Source organism: Tauraco erythrolophus, chromosome 8 (genome assembly GCF_009769465.1).
Source record: "Tauraco erythrolophus isolate bTauEry1 chromosome 8, bTauEry1.pri, whole genome shotgun sequence".
NCBI lineage: Eukaryota > Metazoa > Chordata > Aves > Musophagiformes > Musophagidae > Tauraco > Tauraco erythrolophus.
Window position 1 is genome coordinate 20,410,924 of NC_141472.1, and position 15,862 is coordinate 20,426,785.

Genomic DNA, 15,862 nt, shown 5'->3' on the forward strand with positions numbered 1-15,862 from the left:
CTTGTCCCTCCTTCAACTGCCATCTTCTTGCTATTAAAGCTGCCGTCATTCACTTTGGGCTTGTTGATAACATCCTATTTATGTCCTTAATAGAACAGTGCTCTGGAACGTCTTCATCTTCTTCAGTCTGATTCTCTTTCCAATCTTTAAACGACTTGGCAATTAACTTTCCCTTTCCCATCCCTTTAGCTGTCCTTCATCTATTTTCTACTGTGCCATGGATATTTTGCTCTCAGAGATGCAGTCACCCCCAAATCTCTTTCCCCTTTGCCACTTGCGCTGTTCAGGAGACCTGACCCTTCTGAAGGGAGTAGTTTGAATTTTTAAAGTCCATTACTTTGTACCAGCTGCAAGGGAGCAATTTCACCTGCGTGAGTCTGTAATCAGAACAGGCTGCTGCTCTCCGTCGTCACCAGGCAGATGAGCTAAACTTGATGGCCTCATTCTGTCTGTTCAGGCAGTTGGATCTCGGCTTTGTAAAATGTAGTTGAGCTGATCAACAGAGCGAGCAGAAAAATGAAATTCACTGAACTCTAAATGCTTGATCACGAGCTTGCGTATGCCAGGTGTGATCATTCACCTGCAACTAGTGCTCGGGTCCTGAAGCCTCCTTCAGTTTGACGGTTTTTAATAAATCAGACTATTGTTTCAGGCAATTGTAGGACAATTTAAGTACTTATTTCTTTCTCCAGGATATAAGTTGCTGCCAATCTCCTTGCTGCAGCCATATCCCCAGAGATGTGTGAAAGCAGTGTGAGTTTCATCAGCGTGCTGACTCAGCAGTTCCTGTTTCCACAGCTGAAGCAAACCGCAGCGGGTAGGGACAGCAGGGCCAAAGAGTGTGTAACACAGGACCCGCAAAGTGCACAAACACTGTGCTGCTCTTGGAGAAAAGAAGAACATTACCTCCCTGAAAAGTTTGTTTTCTGGCACGGTGGCATGCCAGATGTCGTCTTTAAAGCCACCGATAGTTTAGCACATCAGAAATGCTTTTGACTTCGGATGCTTTCAGAAAGTTGCTGTGCTTGGATCCAGTCACAAGACCTCACATTTTCATGTGTTTACTAGTGCTAGATAAAGTCTAGCACACGCTCCAGGCCCCTAGGCACGCCTCCGGGTGTAAACTCCCTCCCTCCCTCTTTCTCTTCCTGAAAAATTATGAAATTGGTATGAAGCCTCCCAAGCTCCTCTCAGATGAATGTCGCACAGACACTGACTTCTAACAAAGCTCTAGACTACTTTCTCCCTTTCTGGAAATCAAATCCCAACTACAGACGGGGCAATCATGCACTGTTTTGCAAAAGATTCTCCAAAACAATCTTACGTCAGTCCCTGATAAAGCATAAAATACTGGCAGAGCTATGGAAAACGACCATTTCCACGTTCATTGCGAGAGCCCTGCTGATTTCTGTTGGCTGTAGGTGGGTTACCTACAACAAGGACAAGACAATTTCACTTGCCACCATGCGACAGGCCAGACTGACCAGCAGGCAAGAGCCCAAAGGAGTCTGCAGGCTGCTGCAGTGCAGTGGCGATGGGTCACTCAGAGGATTCCTGGAGAGCTGTTTCCTAGCAAGAGTTGTCACCGTTTCCTGTCATCCCAGCATGGATCTCCCATCACAGCACATCTTTCCAACTTCTAACAGCCAAGCAGATCTGTATCAGTGTTCACTATTTATCCCATATGGAGCCTGGAATAAACACATCCCATGGTATTTCTCCAGTACATAGACGAGAGGAAGCTGTTTGCCTCCACGTGATTTTTCATCCAAGCAATGACCCAAATGCAGTATGCCGTGTTTAGGAGCCTCATGTGGATTTGTGACCCTCTTTAGAGAGCTTAAGGTCTGTAAAGGCAGTAAACACAAGAGTACCTGCAGTTTTTCCATTTGTGAGCTCCATAATTTTTGCTTGCAAGCTAATCTAGGTTGTGTGCATGGATTAGAAGAGGGTAAAGAGAAAGAATTGAACCTGGTTTTGTGCCCATCTTGTAATGCTCCAAGCATGCAGTAACACAGAAACAGAGAAATGACTACATAAAAGCCTGGCAAAGTTTGAAACCTCACACTGAAGGCAAATCAGTAGTGCTATTGCTCGTGGGGCAGCGTGTCTCACTGTAACACTATCTTCGGGCGACTGGTCACCTCCTGGTCAAAACATGAAAGTAAATTGTAGCAGGTTAGCTCAGCACACAGGTTACTCAGTCTTTGACCTTGCTGGGACGTGTTGCTACAAGGGAATCAAGAAAGTATTTAAGTTCTTCAGGACACCCATCACTAACATTTGTATATTTCAGACAACAGTGTTATACAGCTGCTCAGCTGGACCACATTCATGCATGGGGTAAACAAAAACCATCCAAATACCTCCAAAATGTGAAATCCTACAGAGATGAAAGCATGTGGGATCAATGTGTTGGTTCACATAGGCACTCAGGACACAGGTCTCGCCCTTCAAACCTTGCTCCTATCTGTCCAGCTACTCCATTACATGTAATTTGGGCATTTTCCGTTCAAGACCTCAGTGCTGGACTCAAAAAAGTTACCAGAAGTTTTGTTTCTAGAAAACTCAGTCAAGCTGAGAGGCAAAAGGAAGCAGAACCTATTGCTTGTTTGGCAAAGCGATCTCTGCGTGAGTTAATTGAGGTAAGAAGCACAAATGCCTTTTGGGGCATCACGTAGAGAGGGGTAATTGACCTTCCCACACCTCTGCATACTGCAAACCTTAAAAGGGAAAAAGCAAGTACCTCTTTCCCACTGTTTAATTACGTTTCTACTCCACTGTGTGCGTCTCTGCCTGCTGCCTTGCCATTCCCCAAACTCCACTACCCCTCCCCTGCTGCCTTCTATCGAGGCCATCGGAGGCAGGTATGGAAAATGAAGCGTGTTGAGAGCTCTGCGTACAAATAGAGCATCGGGAGCTGGGGTGAGAGAAGACCCTGCTTATGGGCCTTCAGGCCTTGCGGCTTTTCCAGAAGGCCGGGGCGGTGCAGAGCAGGAGCAGGAGGGCGCAGCACACCTCTGCCCTCCGGCACTGCCTGCCAGCGGGTGCAATGGAGGCCAAGAGGTTACAGAAAGCAGAGCTGCTGGTGCAGGTCATGGGTATAGCCTGGGAACCCAGGAGGGTTTGAACAGGATGAATCCCTGCAAAAGCTACCAATGTTCACAGTTCAGGCCGTTAGCGCTCGAGGACCTGAAAACCTTTCCCTAACTCTCGAGTTAGCGCTCGAGGACCTGAAAACCTTATCCCGCTAACTCTGACGGGTTTCAACTTCCACCGAACACCTGGGACAGAAGGACCGCAGGTACGGGCGGGGGGCACGGCCTTCACCAGCACTCCCACGCCGCCTGGGAACGACCACCCCACGGCAAAGCCTCGCTCGGCCGGCTGGGCCGGGGCTGCCAGCCGGGGGCGACGACCCCGGGAGGCGCGGGAGACGGGGCGGACCCCCCCCCGCCCCGCCATCCGCCGGGCGCTCCGCGGGCCCGGGGCATGTGCGGCGGCGCGGGCGGCGGGGGAGCGGCGCCCCAGAGCCGAGCCGCGCCGCGCCGCTTCCTGCCGCTATAAATAGCCGCCCGGCCCAACATGTCCCGGCCGCCGCAGCGGCTGGAGCGCCGGCGGGAGCTGCCGTCCCCTCCCGCCGCGTAGCCCGCCCGGAGCGCGGTAAGAGGGGCGCGGGGCCGGCGGCGCCCGGGAAGAGGCGGACGGGGCTTCGCTTCCCGCTGCTGGCGGGGCGGAGCGGGGGGGATTCCGTGTGGGGCGGGCAGGGCCCCGGTGGCGGCCGCCGCCGCCCGCTGGGGCGGTTCGGCACCTCCCGGCCCCGCGGAGCGAGCGCCCTGCGGGAACGCGGGTCGGGGCGGCCGGCGGGGCAGCGTCCGCGGCGGCTCCTGCCCGGGAGCGAGTCTCGCTTCGTGCCTCTCTCCTCTTTCTCTCTTTTCTTCCAGACTGCTCGGTCTCGGGCTGGGACGCGCTCCTCCTGCCTTCTGAAGCTGTACTGGCAGGGCTGGCTTCCCTCCCTGCTTCTCTCTCGCTTTCCCTGGGTTTGGGTGCGTGGCCGGGATGGAGGATGGTGTTGGCCTCTGGATGAAGCCCCCGGTCGCTCTTAGCAGCTCAGACTGGGCCTCTGCCCGGACCTCCATGGAGGTGGCTGGTGGCATCCGTGCCCATCCCTGCTGTGGTACAGCCGAGGCTGGGAAATCCTGGCTGGCGTGGCAGGGTGGGGAGAACCACGCTGTAGCTGTGGCACACGCTGCTGCCTATATGTGTGGCACATGAGCAGGGTGCCGTTATGGTTGCTAACTCACACAGATGTTTGTGTTGCAGCCTTCCTCCCTCAAGTGCTTTCATCTGCAACGAATGTTGAGGTGAACCTTGTAGTTAGGCTTTATGGTGGATGCAACCAAAGCAGATCTCCCCCCTCCGAGCTGGCTCTTGGGGACTTTTTGAAGGAGTCAAGTTGGGGAAGCTAAAGTAAACAGTCTTAAAGTTTTAGCTTGTCTTCCCCTTTCTTTGACTCTGCTACTCTAATGGCTGTGCTTCAGCTTTTAATAAACACCTTCTGCAGTGCAAGACTATATCCCTTCTCTGAGAGCAGGCGTTCAGCTGCTACTATGTGCCCTGCTCAGGCCTCTTATTGAAAACAAAAGTGATACAGCACTTGTCTCTGGCGCTAAGAACCCACTGCGAGGCACTTTTAAATTGCTCTTTTGTTCTTGAAGTGCTTCCTCAAAGAGAAGGTTGTGATAAGCAGCTGCTCTCAGTTGTCTTGACCTCCAGAGGATGGGCAGTGTGTTTTGCTCCTCGTTCATGCCCCGTCTCACTCCCTTTCTACTTTTCCCTCTGTTTCTTCTGTCCCTTAGCTTCTCCAAGCCCAATTTGGGAGCACAGTGTGGAGGCTCAAGAGGCCATGTGAAAAAGAAGAGGTCCTCTCACAGTCTGAGCAGCGCTGCTGTGGAGGGACCGGCTCTGGCAGCACACCTACCCGAGTGCTGTGAGGCAAGAGTCAGGCTGAGCTGGCGTGTACTTTCCCCTCTGCCGGATCGGGTGAGGGAAGGGAGCATGGGAGGAGGAAATACAGCTGTTCCAGAGCACTTCTGCCCTCCGTGCAGCAGGAGCACGTGAGGGGAGGACAGACACAGAGAGGGAGATTCAGGAAGAGAGTACAAGAGAGAATCGGGGAGAACAGAGGAAAGCTACAAACGGAGAGGAAAATCTTTTTATATGTACACAGATGTTGTTTAAAGATCTGCTTAGTTAGGGCAAGAGCAGATATCCTAAAAACACGAGACTATCTCTTGAGTCCCTGTTATTGTTCCTCCAGAAAGTGCTGCTTTTAATTCCTCAACTATTGTGTGTGTCTTTCTGCCTCACTCTTCTAGGCTCTTCAGCATCCTCTGCCCTCACACTGAGCAGGATGTTGCCCTTAGCATCTGCCTGTCAAACGTGTGGTTCTCCATGTGGTACATGAAATGATTATTTCCATAGTTGGTTAAGGCAAGTTTCCGAGGAATGTGAAACGAGAGGCATGCCAGTTCTTGTGGTTGGCCTTGGCTGGAGGGTGAGCTTTCTGGGGAGGGGCTGTACCCTCGAGGCTGTGGTTACTCCACACGTTGCCCTTGGCAGTTTAGGGATTTGTGCCTCTGCCTGTGTCCCTCCCACTCCCCTCTTATTAATGCTCACCTGTTCCTCCCCCTGTACTGCAGCTCATTCAGCCTCTCCCAGTTATCCTTGGGATTGCGCTGTAAACCAAATTGCTGAAAGGTTCAGCAATCTGGGTTAAAAATCTCTGGAAAAGGAGAGAGGGGAGGAGGAGCAGGAACAGCTGCTGCCTTGATCTGTACAAAAGTCCCGTCAGCCCTGTGCTGCCTCTGTTCTGCCTCCTGCTTTGAGATTGCTCACTCCAGCAAGTGGGAATTAAACCAGTTGAAGCTCTGGCTGTGTCCTAACTTCTGCTGCTGCCTTGTAATTTCGGTAGAAATACTACTTTTAACTTTCTGCAGCATTACAATACTCTCTGAACAGCATCAGGTAGCAAGGTGCTGTCTTTGGGGGTGCATTGCTACAAGGCTGTTAGACCTTTCTCTTTTTTCTTTTTAAAGGAAACTCAGAGTTATCACAAGATTGCATCAGGGCTTCAGTGCTTTTACTCATAGAGTAGAATCAGAATTGAAAGTGTGCATCTAGGAAAAAGTATTAACTGTAGAAGGAGCAATTTTCCACCTGTGACAACAGATACGACCTTTACATCTGATGACCTCCAGACCCTCTTCAGTGGAGAGGCCACCAAGGAGCACAAGCAATGCTAATCCCTTTGTGAAGGGAACATGCTGCAGTATGGCTCTCCATTTGTTACTGCATGAAGTTCTAACAGCTATTAGTTTTCTCCTTCGCTCGTATAAACACCAAGCTTTTTTGGAGGGAGAAGAGAGTGTATGTTGCTGTTGTCTGACAAATGTGACACGAGTACAGGAATTCATAGATTTCCTTTGGAGGCCCATGTATTGTTCTTGGTGTATATAGACAATTTAGTAAAATATCTCTATGCAGCAGCCTTTAGAAATCTTTTGTGCTTTTAACTACATTAAATCTCCATCTGGAGAATGGGTTTATGTGTAGAAACCATGAGAAATAGTGATGCAATGGAGAGGGGAGGATTTCTTTAAAGTTTATGCTTTTGCCAAGGTGAACATATATTAATTGTGGCTTCTTCACAACAATGGAATGTTATCAAAATTCTAATCTAATTAAATGCTTTTGTGTTCCTTCTTACTGACTTCTCTTATTCTTGGCTGTTCTTTACACCTTCTCCTTTTCTTCCTGTGGTGCACTCTAACACTTGGTCTCTTGGGTCTGTTACAAAGAGGGACTGTTGAGTATCTTGGTTCAAAATCTGTGGTGCTAGCTGTGTTTGAGTAGGGATGGGGAGAGTGTTCTTTATGTGGGGAGATAGTGAAGTTTTGGGTTGGTAGAATGGATCTTGGTAGTACCAAAGATGAGGATACTGGAAGTGGCCACAGATCTTCAAGGCAGCTGTCTGTTCCGTGTGCCACTGGGTGTGCACTTAACACTTACTTGTTGTTTAGCTCTTTACTTCAAAGATGTACGTGAAAATCTGTCTGTTACTGAATAATAACTGTTGAACTGTTAGTTGGCAAAAAGCCCGGAAAAGGGATTATTAAAAATTAGATTTGATAAAGATGGCTAGAATTGTGCTTTAGTTTCATTTAAGGTTTCGTTTAAAATGTTTTGGATGCTTGTGGTGACCAGTATGATGGCAGTGTAGTGCTTTCATGTCGCACCAGCTACATGTACATGTCTGTCTAGATACCTGAAGAGGAGAAAGGGGAAGGAAATCCATGAGATGCTTATTACGCTAGTACTCTGTTGTGATTCTCTGCAAGCACTGCACCACCGCTGCTGAGCTGCAAGTGAAATCTGAATCATGAAAAGGTTGGGTTTTTTTGGTTGTGGAAATAACCCTGAACGTGAGGACTCCAAGAGATACTGCAGCCACCCTTCATCCGTGCAGACACACGGGTCTGGGGGAGCAGCTGTCCTTGGGCCTCGTCCAGGGCGGTTCACGAAGATCAAGGAAGAGTGTCCCTAAGGCTGGAGATGCGAGTGGTGAGGGAGCGGTTTCATCTGAATCTGAGAGATCAAAGGAGTTCAGAACAGAAAGTTTTTCCTTATTCCTGGAAGGAGGTAAATGGGAAGCACAAGGAGTATTTCGAGAGTCTGTTTTGTAATGCTGAGCTCTGCTGTGACCTCATTAGTGTTCTTCTACATTTGGTTCCAGTTAAACATAAGTATGCTTTGGAGTTAAAATGTATAATTTTGTAACTCCTTAAACCACTAATGTTGCAGAAGCAGAAGTTCCTAAGGTTTAAGCTGTTTATGTGGCACCCTTCATCTTGAATCTCTTCAGTGCATGTATGTGTGTCACTCCTGCCATTTCCTTCCTGGGACGAAGTCTGTGTGAAGGGTCCTCCTGTCCTCCAGTGCATGTTTCATGAGAGAGCTCTCCTCATTTAAGCTAAACTTGAGTACCTATCTCCTGCTGAAGAAACTACAGCATATTCTTTAATGGGAAGTAATACAGAGGTTGAAACATATGCTCTTAGCAGCTTCAGCGAGCCCAAAATAGCTTGTGCATGTTTCTCTTGCGATAACTTCAGGAAGTGGGGTGATTCCCTCTTCCTCCCTCTCTTTAATATTTTTGCTCAATGCTGTGCTTGAGTGCTGAAATCCTCTAGCGCTGTGAAGGAGGCTTCTCTCTGAATTGTCCTAGACCCTGACTTAACAGGACCAGAAGTGAGCCCTAAGAATAAATTGTGTTTCTCAGCTCATGGTCCTGCTTCCCATGAAAATTGCAAGGTCCTCAGTGGTGAGGGCAGCTAGCCACTGAAACTGGTTGTCCAGACAGGTTGTGGAGTCTCTGTCCTTGGAGATGATCTAAAAAACTGAACTGGACAAGGCCCAAACAATCTGCTTTAAGCCAGGTTAGCCCTGCTCTGAACTAGACGAGATCCAGTGGTTGCTTCCAGCTGGCTGTATGCTGTGTTTCTGCATTACTGGATGAGCATGGCTGCTTTTGTCTGTCCCCAGAACATCTGGGAATAAAAGTGGTCTCAAAACATCCAAAAGTGGCCTCCAGAAGTCTGAATAAAGGCTTCAAAAATTGAAGCGCGTAGAGAAGCATAGTGTGGGGAAGTGACTTTGCCCAAAGTCTCATAGCAGCAGGTCAGTAATAGTGCTGGGAGAGGATAATAAATCTCCTGACTGGCAGAATAGGGCCTTAGTAGCTAAAAGATGTTGTCTTTAAACTTAAAACCATCTCCTTTCCCTACTCAACTACTTTCAGGTCACTCAGCAACAGACACTACTTTTGCCCTCTGAAAGATATTTTTTTTTCTTTATCTGTCATATTCATAGGGGTTTTTAGTACTAAAGAACAGTTTATTGCATTGACTTTTTCAGGAAACACTGAGAACATCAGATCTGGAAAAGAATTTGGTGAAATAAAGACAAGAGCTGCAAAGGAAATTTTTAGAAAGTGATGTTATTCCCAGTTTGCTGCATAACAATTAATCTCTTATTTTTAAGAGAGGAAAAGAACAGAGGAAGCTGTAAACTGAATCCAAGTTTGAATCTCTCTTTGTTTAAAATAAAATAAAAATGACTTGAAGAAAACCTTTTAAAATTTGGAAGCCGAGAAGAACACAGATCAGCAGTTTAAAGAGTTAAGCTGTGAGTTAACTGCATCTGTGTTTCAAATCCAAATGCTACGAACAAGGCACCATTCAGGTCTTCAGTTATAAGTTATGCTGAATTCATTATGCTGTGTTTGTTTGAATTCTGTTGAGAGGAGAAAAAGAAAATCATGGCAGATTAAAAAAAAAAAAAATCATTACTCTTGTTTTGGTAGCTTGTTTTTGAGGTGATGAAGCAGGATTCTCCCTTCCCGTTTTTTTTCTTTCTTTTTTTTTTTGTCTAGCACTTATGCAGGTCATCTGCTAATTATTAGCAGCTGTGAAACTATGGAGTTACATAAGCATAACTAAAAGTCAGTGGAGCCTTGCATCATTCAGCAGATCTGGCCATCGCTTATTCACCACAATAACATCGGTTTTGTAACTCGCTCGACACGGGTGTCTAAATACTAAGAGGGCATCAGCAGGCACGGAAACTTGGGAAATCCTTTAAGTCGTAGAAATTGGATAGGATAGTGGGGTGTCTTATTGTCACCACAACCTGTTGTCCAACTGCAACATGTGCGTTGCTGTTCTGTGAAAGGAGCTGTGTGTCACAGTAAAGCCCTGTGACAGCTGAGCCCGCCGGCTACATAAAGCTCAGCTGTCTGGGCAGCTGGGAGATAGGTGTGGGTGCTCGTGCTGCGCCTGGCTGTGGGGGAGCCTGTGGATGCATCCCAGATGAGCCATGCTCAGTCGTATGGCTAAGTGCAACAAACTGTCTTAAACCTTAGAAAAGACATCTTTGCAATGGGGCACGTGTAGAGCTGAGAACTTGGGGCTTCTTGGAGAGGGAGATGCCTGCAGCGCACATGAGAGCGTGCTGGCACCGGCAGCAGGTCCAGGCTCTGCCCCAGGTTGGTAACGGCAGCTCAGCGCACTGCAGGATTGGGTTAGCAGCATGAGTTTCTTACCACTGAACCTTGAGGGTATATAAAACTTAATCTCCTGTAGTTCTGAGTGTTAAATCATAGGCTATGTAGTGACTTTTCTGATCCAGACTCTGGTTTTGTTTTCAGATTATTTTTTTGTCTTGCCTTCTCTTTTGCTGGTTTAAAGATCTCCGTAGGCAAGAGAGACTGTGAAAGGGTGAGTGCAGTGTTACCAACTGTACAACATATGATACTTAAAATACTTGTTCTTGAGAATTAAGAAAGTAAAATGAGTTCCAGATAGTGTGTCCCTCCAGACCAGTCCATGCACCCAGTGGCTCAGAGCTGTGCCCTGGCCCCTTTTTCAAGAATTGAAAGAGGCGTTTGCTTGAGCTTCCTTTCCCCCACCCCCTGACCCCCAACTCTTTTCTCTTTTTTTTCCTTTTTTTCTTGTTTTTAAAGCAGTGATGTGAACAATTAAGTTTGAGAGCTGCTGCCCTACATCAGTGGTGTCTCTGCTATTTCTGCTGGGAACAGCAGACGGTGCCTCGTTAGCTCACCTTGCCAGCAGGCTCTGAAAATGGTAGTGAAAATTACCGTGGTCCCTGAGGAAAGATGTAGGTGCTGGGACACAGCTTGCAAGCTCCTGCTGCTGAGGTAACGCTCCATAGCTGTAAGAGGGTGGCATGAACCAGGTAGCTTCCTTTTATGTGTAGCCTAAACAGGATGGTAACTGGTTTTGTAACTAGCATCAGCTAGGTAGCTTTTTCATGGAAAGACATGGATGATGAAAACTATTTGGAGTCGATGGGAAAGGAAGAATTGCTTATTTTTCCCCTCACATCCTACCTGAGGAAATGTTCCTCAGCTAGTAATTCAAGGACACTGCTTTGACGCTCTTTTGGATCAATTTGGATGGCAGTTTGGCAAACGTGGACGGTATCAGCCATGCAGTACTAAGCTCTACAGTCCTCTCTTCAATTTACCCCAACTCATCAGTCCTCCCATGGCCATCACATCAGTTGCTGCTCTCCTCATGTCCTGGTTTACTCAACATTGACTGACCCACTTTGCCTAACATTTCCAAAAGTTGGTTTTTTCTGGCATGGAAATACAAAATAGACAATTTTCACTCTCACTTCCACGTTTGAAGAACAGTTTTTAAAGGAACCCCCATAAAGGATGCTATGTGTTGCATATGTTTTAAGTAAACAAACCACAAGCTCATGCACACAAGTGAGTTTGCATGACCCAATGTATTGATCTCTGTATGTATATCTGATCAAATGCTCCTTCTTGTTTTTCATATGTTCATACATCTTGACTTTGGTTTTAAGGCCTCTGAGATAGGGAATGTATCTGCCTAATGCCCAGTAGAGTACACTTTCTATTCCAAATAGGATGAAATCAAAAATGAAATTATAGCAATGTGGTGGTAAGGAACGTATGCAAGTATGAGTATTTCAGTTTTAGAGAGAATGCTATTCATCTGAGGCCACAGAGGCAACATCTGACAGTATATTGTCATTCCTGTCTGCAGGTTGCATTTTCAAACCATCCCAGACTAATACTACTTTGAAACTGAGAAAGATATTCCTTAAACATAGAACTTTTCCAGTCAATAGTTCTGGTGACATCTTGGAACACAAAACTTTCAAATGGCAGATAGCCCCAAAACTTTCTTTTCATACTAGGCATTAACAAACTACAAGGAAATGATTCTCCCTTGGACCTTCCTACTGTAATTTCCTATACAAGTTCTGCATTTGATCTCAACAGGTGACTTAGGGACAGAAAACTTGTTTCATGGCACAACTTACTTTAAATAGATCATTCTTAATTGAATTTACTACTGTCCCTTCGGCATGAATGAACAACTCATGTTCTTGTCTTGTTTAGTTTTAATTTCAAGTGAGATGATGCTTTTCAAAGTGAAACATCTTACTCTGAAGAGTTGCTGCATACTTATACTTACTCATCCCCTTAAGTGGAACCAGAGCAATATTTATTTCCTCATTTATTGGTTATCATCTTCTTAGCAGCTCTCTGCAGGAACAGTGTCTCCAAGTTTTATTATAGCTCGTTCTTTTTTTTATTTGTGCATCCCTAAAAAAAGTGCGCATGCTGACTGGAGTCAAGAGGAAGACAAATTAACTTGAGCTGCTATAGGGAACTAGAAAATGAAGTGTTCCATAACTGACAAACAGCTTGAGATGACTGGACAAGTTCCCTCTTTATTCATCTAAAATGTGCCAGTTGTTTAGCAGAACATCCCTGATAATGTGAGTGAAATGCAGGGTAAAACCCAGTTGGATGTCATCATGTGCAGTACTTAAATGAGAACACTGAGGGATTTTGTGCTTCCAAGGAAAAGAACTGTCATTGTTGTCTTCTGGTTTGTGTTACTGTAAAAGTTCCCCAAGAAGGTTTCCTCTTAGGAGGAATAATGGCGTTTATAGTTGTTTACAGTAAGAGTGGTATATGACTGCTCTTTCTTGCTTAGACTGAAAGCTTTTATTCTTCTCACAAATATGTTTGTTCACTGTCAGCTCACTAATCGGCAAGATTGAGGCGTTAAAGAAACCATGGTCCTGATATTACATCGTATATAATACCACAGCATTTATAGCTTCCAAGGCCTTTGTTCTGGGCCATCCGCTGTGAGGTATGGACAGAAGCAAATTAAAATAGAATGGAAAAACCCTGCAAGAAGGAAAAGTAAAAAACAATATATATATATAGTGTATGTGTGCCTTCTTCCCTTTATATAGAGACAAGGAAGTGTCCCACTGCCATTTCTTAGCTGGGCATGACTTCATGCCCTAGAAAGTGAGAACAGTGACACACACAAAGAAAAAAAAAAAAAATCACTCTTGACTAGCAAAAGGGCTGGTAAGTGCCACCCTGGGTCCAGTCCTGCCCTTGACGTAAGGTTGCTATGAGGGATCAGTGCTCAGAAGAGACTTGGTGGCTCCAGGCAAGGTCAGGACAGTGTTTCCCAGAGCTTTCCTCTGAGTTTTTTTCCATTGAGTGTGTGGAGGTGGTCCCTCTGTTCTCTGGTGGACACTGCTGTTTTTTTTTGGAAATTACCACCCTGAAGGTAGGATCACTCTTTCTTCTGCTCTAAAGCTTCAATGCTCTTGGCATCTTTCTAAAGTTTTGGAGAGTCGCTGCAATGTGACTGTACTGGGGAGGAAAAAACCCAGAGTATCTGCAGGCCTGTTTGATGCAATAAACCTCAGTTCTGGACAGTGAAATTGTCACAAATTGCAGTCTCATTTCTCTGTATTTGACTCTGGCATGTTCGAATCCTGGTTTCTTCTTTTCTCAATGGAGCATGTGACTCCTGGTATCATGGTCACTTGCATTTTCTGTAACATGCATTGGACCCTGTCACTAAGGAATCCTGTCTGCTACAAGGGCAGTATCAAATAAGGGATTTTTTTAAATAGTTCTTAAGGATGTAATTATGGAAATAGCGTCATGCACTATCGAAGGTCTTCCAACTGGAATTCCCAAGTGCGGTGTGAGGTGCTGCCTTTGGTATTAGAAGTTGAGAGAACAGTCATTGTCCCATGTAGCAGCAAAAAGCCCAAAGTTAAATATGTCACAGAGTTTACTTAAATCCAAACTCTTAAAATCGTGAAACCTCAAGTAGGTGTAAACAGCCTGTGTCACAGCTGGTGTAGCTGAGCCCCTGCTGACAGCACGGAGGGACAGAGAAGCGGGTGAAGAAGCACCTTTAGCCTCCCACGGTGTGTGGGGATGCTTCGAGGCATCGCTGATGAGAGCCAGGGAGCGTCCGCTTGCAATTCATCCTCCGTCAGGGACCATGCCGGGATGTGCTGGCTCTCCTGGGACATGGCACACAGACCAACTGGAAGCGTTGGGCTCTACTGAAATGCTTATAACTAATCTTCTTGCCTCCCCCAAGGGGCCTGTTCTGTAGTCCCCCCTTTACTCTGGGGCAGCCATAATTTTTCAAGCCGAGCAGGAGGGTTTTAGGGGGCCCCTACTGCTTTTCCCTGTGCTGCTCTCTGAGGTCGCAGCTGTGGTGCAGCCTCGCAGAGGAGCCAGACGGCTTCGCTGAACAGTCTAGAAATCAAACTGTAACATGTTTCTGCTTTATTAGCAGCAACTTTTCAGACAGCTGTGCTTCAAAATGCAGAGATGGGGTTTTCTGTTGAGCGTGGGTAACACCCTCGGAGCCATAAGCCATATACTTTGCTATAAATTTAAAAATCCTGTTCTCTACTGAGTACCTGGCCTTTTGCTCCTGAGAGAGGAAAGAAGAAACAAAACGCATGCAGAGTGAGACATGGACAGATGATTACAAGTTCAATTATACTCTGTATGGAGCTTCTGCTAATAAGGCAGACCTGGTGCCAAGCTGTTTTGAGCTGGAATACCAAACTGCTGCCTCCACTAAATCCCAATCCGGCCCGTTTCGGGGCTTACCTGGATTGCCAGTTCCCAAGCACGTTGCGGGGACTTGCATAGCCAAGGTATCAGAAGCCCAGCTCCTTTTATTTGACTAGCTGTGGGGACAACAGCGTGTCCCCATGCCTGTTTTGAGGTACAAGTGTTGCTTTGTCCTGTGAGTGCAGTCTTCCTGACAGCTGACTTGGTTTCAGCCATCAATGAAGCCAGGATTTGGTGATGGGCAATGTAGGGCATTTCATTTCTAAATCAGCAGTTTATCTCTAAGCTGGGTGAGCTGTGGCTAAACATTGTTTTCTATCAATTTTAGCATAGTCTGAGTGCAAGGAGTCGGTAATATCAGGTCTACAAGACAAAAGTTCCTGCTCAAAATGGCATTGAATGATTTCCACACTGAAAGCCATCACAAAGCAGCCAGATGGTGAACGCATATCGAAGCAGTTCCCTGATGGCTGGCGAGTGATGCTTTCAGACCAGGGCCGACAGCGGCCATAGCGGTGTGAGCAGTCTTGCTTGGATGGGTTCTGTGTAGCTACCCTGTACGTGTGAGTGAGATGTAGGATCTCTCAACAGGGCTGAATTTTTCACTGTCTAAGGAAAGGGAGATCTTTAGTATCCAAGGTTGTTATCTGGATGCTTTTCATAGACCCTCCAATTCCCCGTTAGTTTAACTAATGCTCTCCTAATTCATAGTAATAAACTCTCCTAATTCACAGTAATTGCATAGATAATTAAATGAGTGTGGCATGCAGTGGATATACATGTTCATCTACTGAGCCTCCCTTTCTTCAGTTTATTCTTGTAGATTGTATATTCTGAAAGTATTGTTTTCAATAAATACTAACGAAAGAAAAATGCATGGTCTGATCTCGCTCATCCTACTCGAGCATAGTTCCAGTCAGTATGGGATTGCCAGCACTTGTGCCTAACCAAGGAATAAAAGATCTCATCCGTTACACAGCAAAAAAGCTGCTTCTATTTTATAATCACCCAGCAAGTATGCACAGACTCTGATCTGTGTCTATATTTGGCATCCAAATATTCCTGACAGTGGAATATACCACCCATGGGAAGAATGCAAGAAACAGAGTAAAGTTCCCACTGATTGGGACTTATTTTCCCTTTAAAAAAATACATAAAAGGAGGCGAGCTTCAGATAGAATGCTACTACTATAAAATGGTCCACAGCTCTTTTGTCTCCAGTGAAATCATGCCAATACATACTTCTGATTTATCCTGCTTGTAGCTAGCTCCCTTTCTACTTTCTACCTAATAGCAAGTTTTCAGTGCTTCCAGTATGAA